We start from the raw sequence: 21,761 nt of genomic DNA, 5'->3' as shown, positions 1-21,761 counted from the left end.
CAGAGCCATGTTTAAAACTGGCAAGGTTAAGAGATACCGGTTCCTTGGCACAGGCATGGTCCTGACCTGGCCGGCTGGGCTGGCCACCCCATGGTTCCCTGAGGAGAACCACTTGCCTATAGGCCCTGAGGGGGAACATTCCCCACTCAACTCTACCTCTGTTGTGGATCATGCCAAGAAAGGATTGCACAGTGATGAGATGATTGGGATTCAGACAATTGCTCAATTAGTAATCAGTCATTGAAAATACAGACCAAACGAGGCCATGAGGCAGCAGAGGGAGGAGCTCCACGGAGGACCACAGCCCTCAAATGGCCCTCAAATGACAGTGACGGAGCTCCCTACTTCACCTCCCTGAGCCTGGGGTTCTGCTGTAAACTGAGGGAATCTTTCTCTATTGTCTTCAAGGAATTTCCCAGAAGGCTCTAAATTCTATGAGTCTATGATTCAGTTTCCATGGAACAGAACATACTTAGAGTCCTACTTTTCTCTTTTGTAACAAGAGAAATTCTTGGCAACTGTTAAAGTCAAGCAAAGGAAACCAGAGTGCATGTCAGCTGACTACTGTGCCTAACGCAATTAAGTCAAAATATTTTTCAAATAGCATTAAAACAGCTCATCTCCCATTAACAAATACTTCTAGACTTTCCCGACTTGTCTGGCTTAGCCCAGCTGTAGAAACATCCCTTATGTTTGCTGGCCATTAGGTGGAGAGTTTCCAACCTACGAGAATGAGCTGCAGATCAGCCGCACCTGCCTGTGCTCGGGCAACAGAGGACAGGCGTCAACCCGTCCTCCTCAGCAGCCCCTATCCTTCCACCACCTACTGCCAAGCAGTACAGAAGGTGACTCCGAGGCTGCTCCTGCTCTGGCTGTGAGGGGGCTGAACTCCATGGGGCTCTCTATCCCAGGGCTTCATTAGTTCTCACTCTGCACAAACATCACTCCAAGCACCACCTCTCAGCCTCACTGAGAATCTTGAGTCTCCCACCAAGTACCATATATGTGCTTCAGGCAACCCTGTGTGGTCACTGTTGTGCCCATTCAAGTCTGAAGAACTTCGAGGATGACTAAAAGACAGAACCAAAGAAGAGATGAATGCAGGCTGGCCCTTCACACCACTCTGCCCTAGGAAAACTAACAAAGCCCCATGTGGACAGGACCGTCTCTGGGGCTCCTGTTCGCCAGCAGCATCCACTCTATCTTGTTTCAGTATTAAGCTTCTGTCACTTTAATGCATATTAATAGATGTATTTGTCATTATTAAGGTGGAAGGCGGTTAGATCTCTGAAGGGAGGTGACAACTGAATAGGTCCTGGGGTGCAACACAATTGCATAGAAAACCTGGTTAAGAAATCAAACTCTGAAATTAAACAGACCCAGCTTTGGATTCCAGTTCCACCTCTTATCAGTGTGTCACCCCGGACAAGTTATGGCAAAAGGCCTCTTTTTCCTCACATATAATGCAGATAATAGTGCCTATCTCATAGGGGCTGCTGGGAGAATTAAGACATAACACTTAACATATGTAAGTTACTATTATCGGCATCCACAGCAGGTGTGAGTACATCTTTTTATCCATGCCGACTCGGCCTGTGGACTCACCGGCATGTTATCTGGGATCAAACAGACAGCTTGTTTCCAGCCTTCTCTAATCACCAGCACCAGACTGTTCCTGACTGTCTGACTTTAGGTTTAGTTCAGGCAGCTGTTACCATTAAGAATGACAAACACAATGACAATGTAAAAATATGTATTGTACATATACATCGTAATATAAAATGAAAAGGCAGAATTTAGGATGATGTACATCACCTAGGTAAATGAACACAACAGGATCCTAGGAGGCTTAGAAAGACTAAGTATTAATAGTTGGTGTTTCGTGGTGAAAGAGTTGTTGTTGTTTGATTTCAGTGAAAAGCTGATTAAAAGGATCGTTTTTAAATGAGAGCTGTGGATAAGATCTGTAGTTTCATCAACCTCCTTTTTTTCTGTCCCCTCCCCATGTTGGCCACATGTTTTTGAACATTCTTATACTGTTTACCAGTAAACTGATTAATTCTGTGTATTATTCTTCCATTTCATTGCTGATCCAAATTTTAATCAACAATCCATATTTATAAGGGGTTCATAATGACATTATAAAAATCAAGTCACTGCCGCAGGTGTGATAATAAGCATAGCTGACAAGCAAGAAACAAACAGTGGCTTAATTTCGATAGTCAAGGGCACTCACATTCAAGATCAACCTCATTCTAAAGGTAGTGGAAAGTGAGACTGGTACCAGCTCTAGTAACAGTGTCTACAGTTAGACCAATCCTGTGTCAGAAACTCCTATTATGTCACCCACAGCCAATCAGAACATTGAGTCAGCATAAAACCTTCCATACAGAATTGCAATTCCAAACAAAAGCAAGGAAACTTGATGGTTTGGGTGGCTTTTGTATTCTCTTCCTGGGTAAATGCATAGTTTCTCTATTAAGCCTTTTCAAATGCTGAAAATGGCCCCTGGCTCCCATGGGTTCCTTTGCAGATGACAGGAGCCCAGGTCGGCTCCACCTAGCAGACTGCTGGTGAGACAAGTGATCATCCCTAATCATTACCTTCTTAATCACAGTTCTAAAAGGGCAGAGGCATTTGGGATTGAGGGAAGGGTTAGTGTACCAGAAAATCCTAGGAAACATCTTCAACACACAAATGACCCAGCCCACTCCTATCCATCTCCAGGTTTATCATGATTGAGGAGTTTCACAACTGATGGATTGGAAGACATTTTTTTTAATTCCCTAGTCATCATAAACCTATATGCGCACAACCACACCCACAGCTCCCCCACCCCCAAACACACACAGACACCATGCCCCAGGGCCCACCCTGGAACTGAGATTCACTGGTGTAAAACAACTTGGACCATTAAGAATGCATTACACTTCCTTTAAAAACACACATGCGGCTGGACGCGGTGGCTCACGCCTGTAATCCCAGCATTTTGGGAGGCCGAGGCAGGGGGATCACAAGGTCAGGAGTTCAAGACCAGCCTGGCCAAGATGGTAAAACCCCATCTCTACTAAAAAATACAAAAATTAGCCGGGTGTGGTGGCAGGTGCCTATAATCCCAGCCACTTGGGAGGCTGAGGCAGAAGAATCGCTTGAACTCGGAGGGTGGAGGTTGCAGTGAGCAGAGATCGCACCACTGCACTCCAGCCTGGGTGACAGAGTGAGACTCTATCTCAAAACAACAACAACAAAAAAAGACACACACGTGCATATGCAGAAAGAGACAATGGAATCACGAGGAACTCAGGTGGAGATATAGTATCAGTTATTCCCTGGCACCAATAACTAGTTAATATAGTCTACACCTACCTTACAAGGCACCATGTTAGACGCAAGTGCTTTCTAACAGGCTATTGCTATGTAACTACATCAAAGAAGGGCAAGTCTCCATCAAGGTCAATCAACTACTTCAGATATTTTAAATGAGGAATCAGAAATGGGCAGCTGCTTCCACAGACACAGGGCACAATCAGACCGTGTCCTGCTCCCGATCTTCATTACATGTGCCTGCACTGTTTGCCCTTTAGTTGTGGCCTTACCTCCTGGGACCTGGTCTTAACCCCCCAACTCAGATCCTAGGTACAGAGCTGGCCCCTGCCAGGGCCTCCATGGACGCCCATTCCTGAAGGTCTGTTCCACTGCTGTCTAAAGGCCAAAAGCAGAGCACAAGGCAGAAATGAGGGGTAAAGAAGAAAGGCAAGTGGAATAAAAAAGAAACGTGAATGCATAAAGGAACAAGAAAAAAGTGTTTCTCGGCAGATTGGGGAAAATAAGCACAAGGAGCATTTCATAACCAGAAATACAAGTACACAGCATGAAACCAAATTGCCTAATCTAATTCTGGAGGTGCTATAAACCTGATGGCTGTATTGGGGTTCCATTTCACATTTCAAAGAAACAAACGTTGTAAAATTGTGGTCTTGATGTTTTTCTGTTCACAGGTCTAATACCTGCCTAACAGCAGTATCCTGCCCTTTCCAGATATTAGTGTTGAGTTTGTTGTTGGGTTTTTTTTCTTTCAGCTTATGGGAGTCTCAGAGAGCACTGTCTGCCAAAGCAAAACACCAAAACAGGAGCAGAACTTTCTGGCCATCCATGTGCAATTAGGAGCCCATTAAATACCACTCAGATAACTCAACATCCGAAATCATCCTCCATGGTGCAGCTGACAGCTGAGGCTAACGGGAAAAAACACCAGCTCAGGAGCAGCCTCACTGGGTCTGCATCTGTCGAATGAGGACCATGATGTTTTGTAAAACTCCACCCCTCAGCTTGTTGGGAGAAAGAATAAATGGGATGGCACTTCATACACTGTCAATTTAGGCAGTGACAACACAGGAACATCATAATTAACCACACTGCTCTCTCCCCATGGATCTTTATGATGGAGTAAATTACACCAAGAAATATTACTACTTGTTCTCAAAAGATTCTATTGATTTCGCAGTTACTTGATTTAAATACAAAGATATAATGGTCATTTATTTCTTCAGAAAATACAGGTATTCTTTTTTCTCCAAAAACATTATGATTGCCATTTTAATTCCTGTGGTAAAGAACACCTTTAGGTACTGGGCAGCACATGACCCAGTTCAGTAAAGCGGCAGGAATTCTTCTTGGAAAAAAGGGCCATGGAGATCCAAGTCAAACGCAGTCCTGATCTGTGAAGATGTATCAGAGGGACCCTGAACCAACGAGAACAACCATCAATGTTTCTGACTGTCAGCCCTCTAGCTAAGCACTTTACCAACATCATAACACTATCCCATCTAAGCCTCACAATTCTGCCAGGTAGGTACTATCATCATTTCCACATTTAATACACAAAAAGAAAGTGGTTTAGGCAACTCACCAAGGTAACAAAGCTACTAACTAGCAAAGCTAGGACTCAGGCTCCAAGGCCATCCTCTTAACCACTGGGCAGCACTGCCTCATGTGGATATTTCCATTGCCAAACCAATCTGGAGGCAACAGAAGCTTTCTGCAGGTGCTCTGTGTTCTAAGAAAGTGTTCCATCTACTCAGTATTTACTGAGCACATCACTGGAAAGACAAAGACCTTCACCCTATTTACCCGGGGGGAACTCGATTCTGGGGGACCTTGAGTCTAAAGACAACTCAGGCAAGCACTGAGAGGTGCTTTTAAAAAGTCACGGTAATTCACAGACCAGGCTATAAAGCACTTTTGTCTATTGTGATAGGCCCCTCAAAACTTGTTTGGGGTAAAAAGCTGCCTATTAGTGAAGGGGTGGCCTGCCCCTCCACACCTATGGGCATTTCTCGTTAGGTGGAATGAGAGACTTGACAAAAGAAATGAGATACAGAGACAAAGTATAGAGAAAGAAAAAAGTGGGCCCAGGGGACCGGTGCTAGTATTTATTGATAATTATCTTTACCATCTTAAAGATAAGGGAGTGGCAGGACAATAGGATCATTGTAGGGAGAAAATTAGCAGTAAGACATATGGATAAAGATCTCTGTGACATGAATAAGTTCAAAGGAAAATGCTGTGTCTTGATGTGCATATGCAAACATCTCCATAAACCCCCCCCCTTTTTTTTTTTGAGACAGAGTCTTGCTCTGTCGCCCAGGCTGGAGTGCAGTGCACGATCTCGGCTCACTGCAAGCTCCGCCTCCCGGGTTTATGCCATTCTCCTGCCTCAGCCTCCCGAGTAGCTAGGACTACAGGCGCCCGCCACCTCGCCCAGCTAGTTTTTTGTATTTTTTTAGTAGAGATGGGGTTTCACCGTGTTCACCAGGATGGTCTCCTGACCTCGTGATCCGCCCGTCTCCGCCTCCCAAAGTGCTGGGATTACAGGCTTGAGCCACCGCGCCCAGCCTCCATAAACCTTTTAGCAGCATTGTTCCAGCAAGTCCCACCTTTTGCCGTAAGGCGGTTTTCCCCTATCTCAGTAAACAGAGCATACAATCGGGTTTTACACGGAGATGTTCCATTGCCCAGAAGGAGATGTTCCATTGCCCAGGAACGGGCAGGAGACAGATGCTTTTTTCTCTATCTTAACTGCCAACATCCGCCAAAAGCCTTCTTTCCTCTTGTACTAGTTCCTCCTCAGCACAGACCCTTCACGGGTGTCGGCTGGGGGACCATCAGGTCCTTCTCTTCCCACGGGCCCTATTTAGACTATCACTGGGAAGTAACCTTTGACAACACCTCTGCGACCTTGACCGTGTACTTGATGACCTTTAACCAGCAAGCTGCCTTCAGGCACTTGTTTAACAAAGCACATCCGGGGGGCGGAGCAGATGGCCGAATAGGAACAGCTCCAGTCTCCAACTCCCAGCGCGAGTAACACAGAAGACCGGTGATTTCTGCATTTTCAACTGAGGTACTGGGGTCATCTCTCTAGGGAGTGCCGGACAATCGGTTTGGTCAGCTGCTGCAGCCTGACCAGCGTGAGCTGAAGCAGGGCGAGGCATCGCCTCACCTGGAAGCGCAAGGGGAAGGAAATCCGTTTCCTAGCCAGGGGAACTGAGACACATAACACCTGGAAAATCGCGTAACTCCCACCCCAATACTGCGCTTTAAGGAAACAGGCACCCAGGAGAATATATCCCACACCTGGCCGGGAGGGTCCCACGCCCACGGAGCCTCCCTCACTGCTAACACAGCCGTCTGCGGCGATCTATCCGCAAGGCAGCAGCGAGGCTGGGGAGGGGCGCCCGCCATTGCTGAGGCTTAAGTAGGTAAACAAAGCCGCTGGGAAGCTCGAACTGGGTGGAGCTCACAGCAGCTCAAGGAAACCTGCCTGTCTCTGTAGACTCCACCTCTGGGGACAGCCCACAGCTGAGGTCCAATAGGGAAAGCAGCGGGGCGGTGCAGAGGCGAACGACTCTGTCTGACAGCTTTGGGGAGAGCTGTGGATCTCCCAACGCGGAGGTTGAGATCCGAGAACGGACAGACTGCCTGCTCAGGTGGGTCCCTGACCCCTGAGTAGCCTAGCTGGGAGACATCCCCCACTAGGGGCAGTCTGACACCCCACACCTCACAGGGTGGAGTCATCCCTGAGAGGAAACTTCCAAAGGAAGAATCAGACAGGTACACTCGCTGCTCAGCAATATTCTATCTTTGCAACCTCTGCTGCTGATACCCAGGCAAACAGGGTCTGGAGTGGACCTCAAGCAATCTCCAACAGACCAACAGACAGTCCTTCTGACTGTCAGACGGAAAACTATCAAACAGAAGGACACCTATACCAAAACCCCATCAGTACGTCACCATCATCAAAGACCAGAGACAGATAAAACCCAAAAGATGGGGAAAAAGCAGGGCAGAAAAGCTGGAAATTCAAAAATAAGAGCGCATCTCCCCCTGCAAAGGAGCGCAGCCCATCGCCAGCAACGGATCAAAGCTGGTCAGAGAATGACTTTGACGAGATGAGAGAAGAAGGCTTCAGTCCATCAAACTTCTCAGAGCTAAAGGAGGATTACGTACCCAGCGCAAAGAAACTAAAAATCTTGAAAAAAAAGTGGAAGAATTGACAGCTAGACTAATTAATGCAGAGAAGATCATAAACGAAATGACAGAGATGAAAACCATGACACGAGAAAACGTGACAAATGCACAAGCTTCAGTAACCGACTCGATCAACTGGAAGAAAGAGTATCAGCGATTGAGGATCAAATGAATGAAATGAAGCGAGAAGAGAAAACCAAAAGAAAAAGAAGAAAAAGAAATGAACAAAGCCTGCAAGAAGTATGGGATTATGTAAAAAGACCAAATCTACGTCTGATTGGGGTGCCTGAAAGTGAGGGGAAAATGGAACCAAGTTGGAAAACACTCTTCAGGATATCATCCAGGAGAACTTCCCCAACCTAGTAGGGCAGGCCAACATTCAAATTCAGGAAATACAGAGAATGCCACAAAGATACTCCTCAGAAGAGCAACTCCAAGACACATAATTGCCAGATTCACCAAAGTTGAAATGAAGGAAAAAATCTTAAGGGCAGCCAGAGAGAAGGTCGGGTTACCCACAAAGGGAAGCCCATCAGACTAACAGCAGATCTCTCGGCAGAAACTCTACAAGCCAGAAGAGAGTGGGGGCAATATTCAACGTTCTTAAAGAAAAGAATTTTAAACCCAGAATTTCATATCCAGCCAAACTAAGTTTCATCAGTGAAGGAGAAATAAAATCCTTTACAGATAAGCAAATGCTTAGAGATTTTGTCACCACCAGGCCTGCCTTACAAGAGACCCTGAAGGAAGCCCTAAACATGGAAAGGAACACCGGTACCAGCCATTGCAAAAACATGCCAAATGTAAAGACCATCGAGGCTAGGAAGAAACTGCATCAACTAATGAGCAAAATAACCAGTTAATATCATAATGACAGGATCAAGTTCACACATAACAATATTAACCTTAAATGTAAATGGACTAAATGCTCCAATTAAAAGACACAGACTGGCAAACTGGATAAAGAGTCAAGACCCATCAGTCTGCTGTATTCAGGAGACCCATCTCACATGCAGAGACATACATAGGCTCAAAATAAAGGGATGGAGAAAGATCTACCAAGCAATGGAGAACAAAAAAAGCAGGGGTGCAATCCTAGTCTCTGATAAAACAGACTTTAAACCATCAAAGATCAAAAGAGACAGAGAGGCCATTACATAATGGTAAAGGGATCAATTCAACAGGAAGAGCTAACTCTCCTAATATATATGCACCCAATACAGGAGCACCCAGATTCATAAAGCAAGTCCTTAGAGACCTACAAAGAGACTTAGACTCCCATACAATAATAATGGGAGATTTCAACACTCCACTGTCAACATTAGACAGATCAACGAGACAGAAAGTTAACAAGGATATCCAGGAATTGAACTCATCTCTGCACCAAGCGGACCTAATAGACATCTATAGAACTCTCCACCCCAAATCAACAGAATATACATTCTTCTCAGCACCACATCGCACTTATTCCAAAATTGACCACATAATTGGAAGTAAAGCACTCCTCAGCAAATGTACAAGAAAGAAATTATAACAAACTGTCTCTCAGACCAGTGCAATCAAACTAGAACTCAGGACTAAGAAACTCAATCAAAACCGCTCAACTACATGGAAACTGAATAACCTGCTCCTGAATGACTACTGGGTACATAACAAATGAAAGCAGAAATAAAGATGTTCTTTGAAACCAATGAGAACAAAGATACAACATACCAGAATCTCTGGGACACATTTAAAGCAGTGTGTAGAGGGAAATTTATAGCACTAAATGCCCACAGAGAAAGCAGGAAAGATCTAAAATTGACACTTTAACATCACAATTAAAAGAACTAGAGAGGCAAGAGCAACACATTCAAAAGCTAGCAGAAGGCAAGAAAACTAAGATCAGAGCAGAACTGAAGGAGATAGAGTCACAAAAACCCTCCAAAAAATCAATGAATCCAGGAGTTGGTTTTTGAAAAGATCAACAAAATTGACAGACCGCTAGCAAGACTAATAAAGAAGAAAAGAGAGAGGAATCAAATAGACGCAATAAAAAATGATAAAGGGGATATCACCACCGACCCCACAGAAATACAAACAACCATCAGAGAATACTATAAATGCCTCTACGCAAATCGACTAGAAAATCTAGAAGAAATGGATAATTTCCTCGAGACTTACACTCTCCCAAGACTGAACCAGAAGAAGTTGAATCCCTGAATAGACCAATAACAGGCTCTGAAATTGAGGCAACAATTAATAGCCTACCCACGAAAAAAAGTCCAGGACCAGATGGATTCACAGCTGAATTCTACCAGAGGTACAAGGAGGAGCTGGTACCATTCCTTCTGAAACTATTCCAATCAATAGAAAAAGAGGGAATCCTCCCTAACTCATTTTATGAGGCCAACATCATCCTGATACCAAAGCCTGGCAGAGACACAACAAAAAAAGAGAATTTTAGACCAATATCCCTGATGAACATCGATGCAAAAATTCTCAATAAAATACTGGCAAACCGATTCAGCAGCACATCAAAAAGCTTATCCACCACGATCAAGTGGGCTTCATCCCTGGGATGCAAGGCTGGTTCAACATTCGCAAATCAATAAATGTAATCCAGCATATAAACAGAACCAAAGACAAGACCACATGATTATCTCAATAGATGCAGAAAAGGCTTTTGACAAAATTCAACAGCCCTTTATGCTAAAAACGCTCAATAAATTCGGTATTGATGGAACGTACCTCAAAATAATAAGAGCTATTTACGACAAACCCACAGCTAATATCATACTGAATGGGCAAAAACTGGAAAAATTCCCTTTGAAAACTGGCACAAGACAGGGATGCCCTCTCTCACCACTCCTATTCAATAGTGTTGGAAGTTCTGGCTAGGGCAATCAGGCAAGAGAAAGAATCAAGGGTATCCAGTTAGGAAAAGAAGAAGTCAAATTGTCCCTGTTTGCAGATGACATGATTGTATATTTAGAAAAACCCATCGTCTCAGCCCAAAATCTCCTTAAGCTGATAAGCAACTTCAGCAAAGTCTCAGGATACAAAATTAATGTGCAAAAATCACAAGCATTCTTATACACCAGTAACAGACAAGCAGAGAGCCAAGTCAGGAATGAACTTCCATTCACAATTGCTTCAAAGAGAATAAAATACCTAGGAATCCAGCTTACAAGGGATGTAAAGGACCTCTTCAAGGAGAACTACAAACCACTGCTCAGTGAAATCAAAGAGGACACAAACAAATGGAAGAACATACCATGCTCATGGATAGGAAGAATCAATATCGTGAAAATGGCCATACTGCCCAAGGTTATTTATAGATTCAATGCCATCCCCATCAAGCTACCAATGAGTTTCTTCACAGAATTGGAAAAAACTGCTTTAAAGTTCATATGGAACCAAAAAAGAGCCCGCATTGCCAAGACAATCCTAGGTCAAAAGGACAAAGCTGGAGGCGTCACGCTACCTGACTTCAAACTATACTACAAGGCTACAGTAACCAAAACAGCATGGTACTGGTACCACAACAGAGAAATAGACCAGTGGAACAGAACAGAGTCCTCAGAAATAATACCACACATCTACAGCCATCTGATCTTTGACAAACCTGACAAAAACAAGAAATGGGGAAAGGATTCCCTATTTAATAAATGGTGCTGGGAAAATTGGCTAGCCACAAGTAGAAAGCTGAAACTGGATCCTTTCCTTACCCCTTATACGAAAATTAATTCAAGATGGATTAGAGACTTAAATGTTAGACCTAATACCATAAAAACCCTAGAAGAAAATCTAGGTAGTACCATTCAGGACATAGGCATGGGCAAGGACTTCATGTCTAAAACACCAAAAGCAACGGCAGCAAAAGCCAAAATTGACAAATGGGATCTAATTAAACTAAGAGCTTCTGCACAGCAAAAGAAACTACCATCAGAGTGAACAGGCAACCTACAGAATGGGAGAAAATTTTTGCAACCTACTCATCTGACAAAGGGCTAATATCCAGAATCTACAAAGAACTCAAACAAATATACAAGAAAAAAAACAACCCCATCAAAAAGTGGGAAAGGATATGAACAGACATTTCTCAAAAGAAGACATCCATACAGCCAACAGACACATGAAAAAATGCTCGTCATCACTCGCCATCAGAGAAATGCAAATCAAAACCACAATGAGATACCATCTCACACCAGTTAGAATGGCAATCATTAAGAGTCAGGAAACAATAGATGTTGGAGAGGATGTGGAGAAATAGGAACACTTTTACACTGTTGTGGGATTGTAAACTAGTTCAACCATTATGGAAAACAGTATGGCGATTCCTCAAGGATCTAGAACTAGATGTACCATATGACCCAGCCATCCCACTACTGGGTATACCCAAAGGATTATAAATTACTCTACTACAAAGACACATGCACACGCATGTTTATTGCGGCACTATTCACAATAGCAAAGACTTGGAATCAACCAAATGTCCATCTGTGACAGACTGGATTAAGAAAATGTGGCACATATACACCATGGAATACTATGCAGCCATCAAAAAGGATGAGTTTGCGTCCTTTGTAGGGACATGGATGCAGCTGGAAACCATCATTCTTAGCAAACTATCACAAGAAGAGAAAACCAAACACCGCATGTTCTCACTCATAGGTGGGAACTGAACAATGAGATCACTTGGACTCGGGAAGGGGAACATCACACACTGGGGCCTATCATGGGGGGGGGAGGAGGGAGGGATTGCACTGGGAGTTATACATGATATAACGTTATGCACATGTACCCTAGAACTTAAAGTATAATAAAAAATAAAAAACATAAAAAAAAAAATAAAGAAAAAAAAAAAAAAAACAAAAACAAAAAAACAAAGCACATCCTGCACAGCCAAAATCCATAAGCCTTGAGTCACCACAGCACAAGTCTCTTGCAAGGACAAGGTTGGGGGTGGGTCACAGATTAACGGCATCTCAAATACAGAACAAAATGGAGTCTCTTATGTCTACTTCTTTCTATATAGACACAGTAACAGGCTGATCTCTCTTTCTTTTCCCCACATTTTAGGGATATACATGTTCCATAGTGTGAATACTTTCTTACAAGATAGTAAACCACAGTTTACAGCAAAAAAAAAACCCAGCAGGCCTAAATCATCCCTGAGTACGACCCATTCTATTCTGCTCCTCTAATTCATTGCTATATGTAAGTAAATGTTCTACTACAAGTAATAAAATCGTAACTCCCAAATTCTGCACATCCCTTTTTGAGTGCTATGGGAACATATTTCCATCTTTAGGGAAGTTCGTTACATTAGCCTAGGACTTTACCGAGACACAAACAAGCTATATCAGATGAACTTTCTTATGAAATTCCATCTGTAGCAAATGTTCATCCACATTACTGTTATCTGGGGACTTTGTTGATGACTCTGTCTTCCCCTTTACACTGGCCACCTCAGGCAGCTGCTACACAGATTTTTCCCTATGTAAACTCCTCCTTGAAATAGCAATCTAAACGGCTCAAGGTGCAGCTGGCCCTCCATACCCACAGGTTCCACATCCACAGATTCAACTAACTACAGATCGAAAATATTCAGAAAAAAAAACTAAAAAAAAATACAAATTTAAAAAACAATACACAGTATAACAGCTATTTACACAGTATTTACATCCTGTTAGATATTACACGTAATCTAGAGATTATTTAAAGTATATATGAGGGCTGGGCCCAGTGTAATCCCAGCACTTTGGGAGGCTGAGGCAGGAGGATCGCTTAAACTCCAGGAGTTTGAGACCAGCCTGAGCAACACGGTAAGACCCCGTCTCTACAAAAAGTTTTAAAAATTAGCTGGGTGTGGTGGCTCATGCCTGTAGTCCCAGCTACCTGGAGGCTGAATGGGAAGGATCACCTGAGCCCAAGTTGGCACTGCACTCCAGGCTGAGCGACAGAGCAAGACCCTGTCTCAAAAAATTAATTAACTTAAAAATAAAGTATCTGGGAGGATGTGCGTAGGTTATATGCAAATACAACACCATTTTATACAAGAGACTTGAGCATTCTCCGATTTTGGTATACATGGGGGATCCTAGAACTAATCTATGGATACCAAAGAACAATTACACTACAATACAGGAATTAATTTTAAAATAACACCTAAAGATAAACTCTTATTTTTCCCTCAATTTATTATGCACACAAACATTTGGAGTTAGCTACAGATCTATGGCTCTCTTAATTTGACAATTTATTCACTGTTAAAGCTCTGTTTGCACAAACATTTTAATGTAAGCCAAATCTTGATAGTTGGACACATGGAATTTGAGCTCTGAGAGTGGAGGCAATGATTGAATATTCCGGACTTGTTTCCTGTCTTATAATTTGCAAAGTGGTGCAGTACTCAGATTGACCTCAGGGAGCTTAGAGAGGGGTGAGGAGCAAGAAAATCACATAATCAATGCAAGAACTAGGAAGTGATGTGAAGGGCATCAAGAGATCACAGCCAGCAGGGAAACCTGATCCGTTTTCGTATTAATCACAGAAGGGACCCCTGAGCAAGTGGGCATTGGGCTGACATCTCCAGGATGAGTCGAGCTGGCTAAGTAATGGCAGCGTGGGCATTCCAGAAAAGAGAAAGGAAGAAAAGAGAAAGGTAAGAGCAAGGGCCTGAGGCAGGCGCAGAGCCTCATGGGGGAATCTGAAACAGCTTCTGGGAGTGAGTATGACATACACAGTATGAGAGAGGAGTGGGGCAAGGGCCAGGTTGTGCAGGGCCTTGAAGGCCACATTGAAGATCTAGTCTTTATCCTAAGGGCAAGGAGGAACGAGTGAAGGCTTATTGTATGTGGTCTGCAGACAGGTATGAAGGTGACCAGATGCGTATTTTGAAAAGCTTATTCTGGCTGTAGTGTGGAAAATAAACTGGAAAGAGGCAAGAAGGGGTTCAGGAAGGTCAGTTAGACTCTAACAACATTTTAAGTGAGAAACAATGGTAGCAAGGACTAGGGGTGTAGCTGTGGAGATGGATGAAGGGATTTGAGATTAGGAGATGAAATGCATGGAACTTGATAGGCTGCACATGAGAGTAAGGAAGGTGTTCTTTTTTTTTTTTTTTTTGAGACGGAGTCTCGCTCAGTCGCCCAGGCTAGAGTGCAGTGGCACGATCCCAGCTCACTGCAAGCTCCGCCTCCTGGGTTCACACCATTCTCCTGCCTCAGCCTCCCAAGCAGCTGGGACTACAAGCGCTCGCCGCCACGCCCAGCTAATTTTTTTGCATTTTTATTAGAGACGGGGTTTCACCGTGTTAGCCAGGATGGTCTCGATCTCCTGACCTTGTGATCCGCCCGTCTCGGCCTCCCAAAGTGCTGGGATTACAGGCTTGAGCCACAGCGCCCGGCCTAGGAAGGTGTTCTTAAACCCTAGGCTTTGGGCTACAAGACTGCAAGGACAGGCTCCCATTCACCAAGTCTGGGAATTTGAGAAGGGCTGGGTTTCAGAGAACATGGTAGGTTCAGTTTGGGACATTTTATTCTGAGATACTTGGTGACCTCCCAGTGTATCAGAAAGGTGTTTAAAGTTCTAGTTCAGTAACTGAAACTACTACATGTCCACCCAGATAGGAGACTAACAGTTCCTTACAAATAACCTACAACCAGCAGAAAAAGAACTTGTTGAACGATGAAGTATTTTCATCATTGTTGAAAGTCATGAATTTCTAATAAAACTGCATAAGCAACATCTATAATAAAACAATTTCGGCTAGGCGCGGTGGTTCATGCCTGTAATCCTAACACTTTGGGAGGCCGAGGTGGGAGAAACATGACGTCAGGAGTTCGAGACCAGCCTGGTCAACATGGTGAAACCCTGTCTCTTCTAAAAACACAAAAATTAGCTGGGCATGGTAGCGGGTGCCTGTAATCCCAGCTACTCAAGAGGCTGAGGCAGGAAAATCGCTTGACCCTGGAGGTGGAGGGTGCAGTGAGCCATGATTGTGCCACTGCACTCCAGCCTGGGTGACAGTGCGAGACTCTGTCTCAAAATAAATAAATAAATAAATAAATATAAAATAAAAGAAGACCATTTCAAAACTATCTGTGTAAGTTCAACTTTTTAAAATATATCTTTCAAGAGAAAGTTAATTCCATCTACTATTCAAGATAAAAATTCTTTAAATTTTGGCATTCTAATTTAAACCAGTGTATTAGTCCGTTCTCATGCTGCTATGAAGGAATACGCAAGACTTGGTAATTTATAGAGAAGAGGTTTAATTGACTCACAGTTTCACATGGCTAGGGAGGCCTCAGGAAACTTACAATCACGGCAGGAGGCACCTCTTCACAGGGCAGCAGGAGAGAGAATGAGTGCCAAGCAAAGGGGGAAGCCCCTTATAAAACCATCAGCTCTTGTGAGAACTCACTATCACAAGAACAGCATGAGGGTAACCACCCCTATGATTCAATTACCTCCCACCAGGTCCCTCCCATGACATGTGGCGATTATGGGAACTACAATTCAAAATGAGATTTGGGTGGGGACAGAGCCAAATCATATCAACTAGGCAGCAAACAAGAAACTTCAAAATGGAGAAAGAAAAATAACTGTTCCTTAAAATGAGCAAAGCAGGGTCTTTGCATCACCTAAAAAGCATCACCTAAAAAGTGCACCAATTCACTAAAAGGTTTGAGTTAACTGTAAAAAAAAAAAAGGAATTAGATTTTATTGAAGATTTATGTCCTAGACACTTCAAGACACCCCTCATTTAATCTTCATGGCCCTATGAGGCAAGAATTACGCCTCCATTTTCTGAATAAGGAAACTGAGTCAGAGAAATTGAATAATTTGCCTAAGGCATAACTACTAATAAGGGCTGAAATGGAAATCAAACAGATCTAGGTAACTCCTTTTACCAATGCCCAAGACAGGAAAGGAACGAAGCTGCCATTTCCTTGGTGCCAGTCTTCTGCCTTGGAGGTCAAATTATGGGATGTTTATGTCTTGGTTTTTTCTGTTATTACCTGCAATTAAGCAATTATGTTCTTAGTCTCAAAATAACCTTAATTTTTAAAGAACTGTCTTTGTCAATTCAATCCTCTCTGCTTCATCTTCTTAAAAGAGTTTTACCTAGACATATAATCATACCCCAAAAAGCTTTGTAAGTCTGGTTATAACTATTCGCAGAATTTAGATCAAAACGTAAACTGAAACCTGGAAAATACAAATTTTTTTTCTATCAAATGCTCACCGCATGTTTCCAAACCAAATCCACTAAAACAATGATAAATAAACTAACCCTAACTTACAAAAAATTTTTCAAAAGCAACTTATTTTCCTAAGGAAATAATGCTGGCCAGTCATGGTGGCTCACACCTGTAATCCCAGCACTTTGGGAGGCAGAGGCAGGCAGATCACCTGAGGTCAGGAGTTCAAGACCAGGCTAGCCAACATGGCAAAACCCCCGTCTCCACTAAAAATACAAAAATTAGCCGGGCGTGGTGGCAGGTGCCGGTAATCCCAGCTACTCAGGAGGCTGAGGCAGGAGAATTGCTTGAACTTGGGAGGTAGAGGTTGCAGTGAGCCAAGATCATGCCACTTTACTCCAGCCTGGGCAACAGTGTAAGACTCTGTCTCAAAAAAAGGGGGGAGGGGAGAGGGGAAAGGGGAGAGGGGAGAGGGAAGAGGGGAGAGGGAGAGGAATGAGATGCTATCTGGTAAGGAACTTACCAGGCCACAAAAGGTTAACAACTTGAATTGTTAAATAAGGACTCTATGTGTGCTAACAGGAAATATTACAAGTCCTTACAGATGGTAAGTATGTGCACTGCCTAGAAATGTGTAAATGAAATCATGATAAATGAGGGGGAAAATGCAAACTAGTAAGTACACTGATTATACAATGTTTAAAAATGTAAATGAATGTCTGCTATGGCAGGGTCATATGAAGCTTAACTTTCCTCTATGATTTTTATATATACAGATGTATGTAAGTATGTGTATATGCAGGTGTGTAGGTGTAGGGGTGTGTGTGTGTGTGTCTGTGTGTGTGTAAAGCTCTTTGTTAAATGTTTAAAAGCCTATTCATTCTCCAGGAACCTAAGATAACAGCACTTGTCACTGCCCACCCACGGCCCAGCCCACGACACCCTGTCCTGGCTCAGACACCGGGCAAGGTAACTGAGGAGACACGGAAGAGGAAGAGGGTGGAGGTGGACTTATGAAGAGGAGGGAGCAAGCGGGGCTGTCCTCAGGCAGGTCAGATAGGTGCCTGGTGCAGCAGAAAGACTATACACTTCCAACTCAGACTGACCCACTGCAAACTCCAGCTCTGCCCCTCACCAGCTGTGTGACCTCAGGCAAGTTACACAATCTTTCTGAGCTTAAAATGAGAAAAATAAAGTCTACCTCCCAGCATCTGCATGGGAAATGAAAGGAATTCTACAAAATTCCTGGCACAGGTGTCTCTGGATGGCTAGTCCCTCTCCTTCCTTGATCGGTTTCGAGTCAGTTGCCTGGTCGGTGAAGGGAAAAGCAAGGCAAGAGTAACAATAGGGTATTGTGGGGATTAAAGGAAGATGTATGGCAATGGATCTGTCAACTGCAGCCCTATACAAATACTGATTATTAATGTACTCTGGGACTCTGGAGTTATTCCTGTTACTCCAGAGAAACAGGGCTGAGCACGTCACATGCAAAAAAATGTTTGAACAGCAGCAGCATCATTGGCAGTATTATACTGCTGCTTAAAAGACTTAGGATTTCGTGATTCAGTGTTTAAAATGACATTCAAAAGAAAAATCGCCTCAGGCCTACAGCTGCAATCCTTCACCCTACGCCCAGGCTCCTGTGTCTGGGATTCAGGGCCAAGCTGAAGCCAGCTGGCCTCCAGATGCAGTGACCACTCCAGGGAAAGCATTTGGGTTTGTCAGAGCTCATGAAGTGACTGCTGAGGGGTCGGTTCGTGCGTCTGGAACAGTTGGGAACTACTGTCTAATGTCTGGCAGCCAGGTTCAGCACTGAGCTCAGAAGCTGCCCAGCGAGCAGGAAGATGCTCAATTCTGCTTTGAACTGCAGCCAAGAGGCCAAGCGGTAACTTCATCGCTCCTCCAGTTCTTGCCGCAGGAAAACTGACAATAAGGAAAAAACAGATATAGTTGGGTCTCTCTCTCCGAGGGACACTGACACCAAAGTCCTCCTAACTCCTCAAGAGGTCCTTCAGACAAATCTATCAAAATCTCTGCAAAGAGGCCTCCTTGAATTCCAAGATCCCAAAGATAATTGTTACTCCTAAAATTTACTGTAGTAAAAATAAAAGCAGGTCTCAGCTCAAGTGTCACATCCTCAGAGAGACCTTCCTGACTACCTCATCCTAAAAGTGGGGCCTCCCCATCCCCTTATTATCTTTTTTAAATTATTATTATTTTTTAAAAGCAGGATCTCACTCTATCACCCAGGCTGGAGTGCAGTGGTGCAATCATAGCTCTTGCAGCCTCAAACTCCTGGGCTCAAGCGATCCTCCTACTCAGCCTGCTGAGTAACTAGGACTACAGGCACACGCCACTACGCCCAGTTAGTTTTTAAATTTTTTAAATAGAGACAGGGTCTCACTGTTGCCCAAACTGGTCTCAAACTCCTCAGCTCATGCAATCTTCCTGCCTCAGCCTCCCAAAGAGCTGGGATTACAGGTGTAAGCCACTGAACCTGGCCCTCTCTTTATTTTTGAGAATAGTACTGCCTGACATTGCCTACCTGTTACTTGTTGCCTCATAAGAAAATATGCTGTACGTGCAGAAAGTTAGGTTTATTCACTGCTGTGTCCCAATGCTGGCACTGAAATATTTATTAGTTTAATGAATGAATGAATGAACACTGCACATAATACCTAAGTAACCTGTTTGTGTCCTTTTTAGAAAATTCTATAGCTGGGCGTGGTGGCTCATGCCTGTAATCCCAGCACTGTGGGAGGCCGAGGCGGGCGGATCACCTGAGGTCGGGAGTTCAAGACCAGCCTGACCAACATGGAGAAACCCTGTCTCCACTAAAAAAATACAAAATTAGCTGGGCATGGTGGTGCATGCCTGTAATCCCAGCTACTTGGGAGGCTGAGGCAGGAGAATCGCTTGAGCTGAGGAAGCGGAGGTTGCTGTGAGCTGAGATCGCGCCATTGCACTCCAGCCTGGGCAACAAGAGTGAAACTCCGTTTCAAAAAAAAAGAAAAAAGAAAAAAAAGAAAATTCTATATAGTTCAGAAGAGGAATATTTATAGTTGAGTATATTTTACAAGTTGAGCATCAGGTTTTAGCTTCCATAATGTAACATTACATCACTGTTGCTATGAGAAAGTGAAATCTAACTTAAAACTCAGATGTCACTAATCAATGGTATCCTTTCCAGGAACAAAAGCCTTTCTAACTGAGGACTATAACATGGTAACTCTCTCTTCCATAGAACCACTTTGTACAACGTTGTTTCTGCTGGAAATATACCTTTCTTTTAGGAAACGGAAAATCCAATCCAGTTGCTGTATCAAAGAAAAGGATCCTTCCAGAAAAGGGAGGAATACTACTTCTGGGGGGTGGTCACTTCTCATATCTTGATCATACAAATAAAGGCTCCTCTGCAGGATGCAATCTACCAGGGGTTTGGAAGTAAAAATCAAAGGGCTGTTGCCACCAAGAGGACTGCAGTTTCAGACCTGTGGTGCCAGGACCTGCCTCTGAACCAGAATCATCCTCCTTCCAGCCTGTGGGAAAGTACAGCAAAGGACTTAAAAGCAGGACACATCAAACATATGCAGTTTTCATAAGGTACTTTGTTAAAAACATGTATTCTCAAAACATGTATTCTCAAATTGTATGACACATAATACAAGTATGCAATGCCTCCTTCATAACTAATATAAAAAACAATTTGGCCAGGTGCGGTGGCTCATACCTATAATCCCAACATGTTGGGAAGCCAAGGTGGGAGGATCACTTGAGGCCAGGAGTTTGAGACTAGCCTGGGCAACATAGCAAGATCCCATCTCTAAATTTTTTTTTTTTTGAGACAGAGTCTTGCTCTGTCACCCAGGCTGGAGTGCAGTGGCACGATCTCAGCTCACTGCAACCTCTGCCCTCTGGGTTCAAGGGATTCTTCTGCCTCAGCCTCCTGAGTAGCTGGGACTACAGGCACACGCCACCACGCCCTGCTAATTTTTGTATTTTTAGTAGAGACGGGATTTCACTACATTGGCCAGGCTGGTCTCGAACTCCTGACCTCATGATCTGCCTGCCTCGGCCTCCCAAAGTGCTGGATTACAGGTGTGAGTCACCGCGCCCGGCCAAAAATTTTTTTAAATATAAAGCAATTTCTCTAAAAAATTAATTTCAAGCTATAAAAACCCACAAGGTCAAAGGTTAAACCAGTCTTTTGACTCTCAGGGGGAAAAAGCATATGAATAACCAGGGAAATGAATACAGAGTTGGTACTGCTTTTTCAATAATAAAAACAATAAAACTGCTATTAAACAAAAATGTCTTCTTCAAAAAGACCCTTGGGGGAAACACTGGGCCTCAGTTCCTGATGTGAGTGGGAAGGTGCATCTTTTGGAAGCACTGCTGTCAGGCTGTACGAGTTTCAAAATGAGGCCTGGCTGGCAGGTTCCAGTTCTGCTAATCTTACTGAGGAACAACCAACAAAGGACATTCCCAGCCGAACGCTTTAACACTCAAGGGAAAATGGTGTCTGTAATAGCAGCAAGCTTTCTCTTCAAAACGTTGCATCTTACTTTAACTGAAGGGTTCTTAACATATGCATGCATGCAAGTTTTGGTCTGTGTGTACATGTGTGGATTTCTGCGGAGAGAGTTCATAGTGTTCAGAGTCCTAATGGCGACTATGTCCCAAAAGAAGTTAAAACACCACCTTTTTTTTTTTTGAGATGGAATCTCACTCTGTTGCCCAGGCTGGAGTGCAGTGGTGGGATCTTGGCTCACCACAACCTCCATCTCCCGGGTTCAAGCGATTCTCCTGCCTCAGCCTCCCAAGTAGCTGGGACTACAGGCATGCGCCACCATGCTCGGCTAATTTTTGTATTTTTAATAGAGACGGGGTTTCAATATGTTGGACAGGCTGGTCTCAAACTCCTGAACCTCGTGATCCGTCCATCTCGGCTTCCCAAAATGCTGGGATTACAAGCATGAGCTACTGTACCCAGCCAAAACACTACTCTTTTAAAGGGTGGCAGAACTTTAGCCTCTG

The 21,761-nt window shown here is 43.7% G+C and overlaps 1 protein-coding gene across 5 annotated transcripts in view; it reads right to left on the bottom strand.

The window, feature by feature from the left end:
* TEX2 (testis expressed 2) overlaps positions 1-21,761 on the bottom strand; it is a 127,150-nt gene that overhangs the window by 85,161 nt on the left and 20,228 nt on the right. The window contains exon 1 of one of the 5 annotated variants that reach the window (XM_033183975.1): positions 16,434-16,541. The exons of 3 other annotated variants lie outside the window; for them this stretch is intronic. The gene's annotated coding sequence lies outside the window, so the exon portion shown is untranslated. Of the gene's footprint in view, positions 1-254; positions 395-16,433; positions 16,542-21,761 lie in introns of those variants that run through there. One more of the 5 variants, XM_033183976.1, reaches the window with a different exon arrangement.

Source organism: Trachypithecus francoisi, unplaced genomic scaffold, assembly GCF_009764315.1.
Source record: "Trachypithecus francoisi isolate TF-2019V2 unplaced genomic scaffold, Tfra_2.0 Lachesis_group20, whole genome shotgun sequence".
Classification (NCBI taxonomy): Eukaryota; Metazoa; Chordata; class Mammalia; order Primates; family Cercopithecidae; genus Trachypithecus; species Trachypithecus francoisi.
The sequence above is the reverse complement of the archived record's forward strand: the minus strand, read 5'-3'. Positions and strand labels throughout refer to the sequence as shown.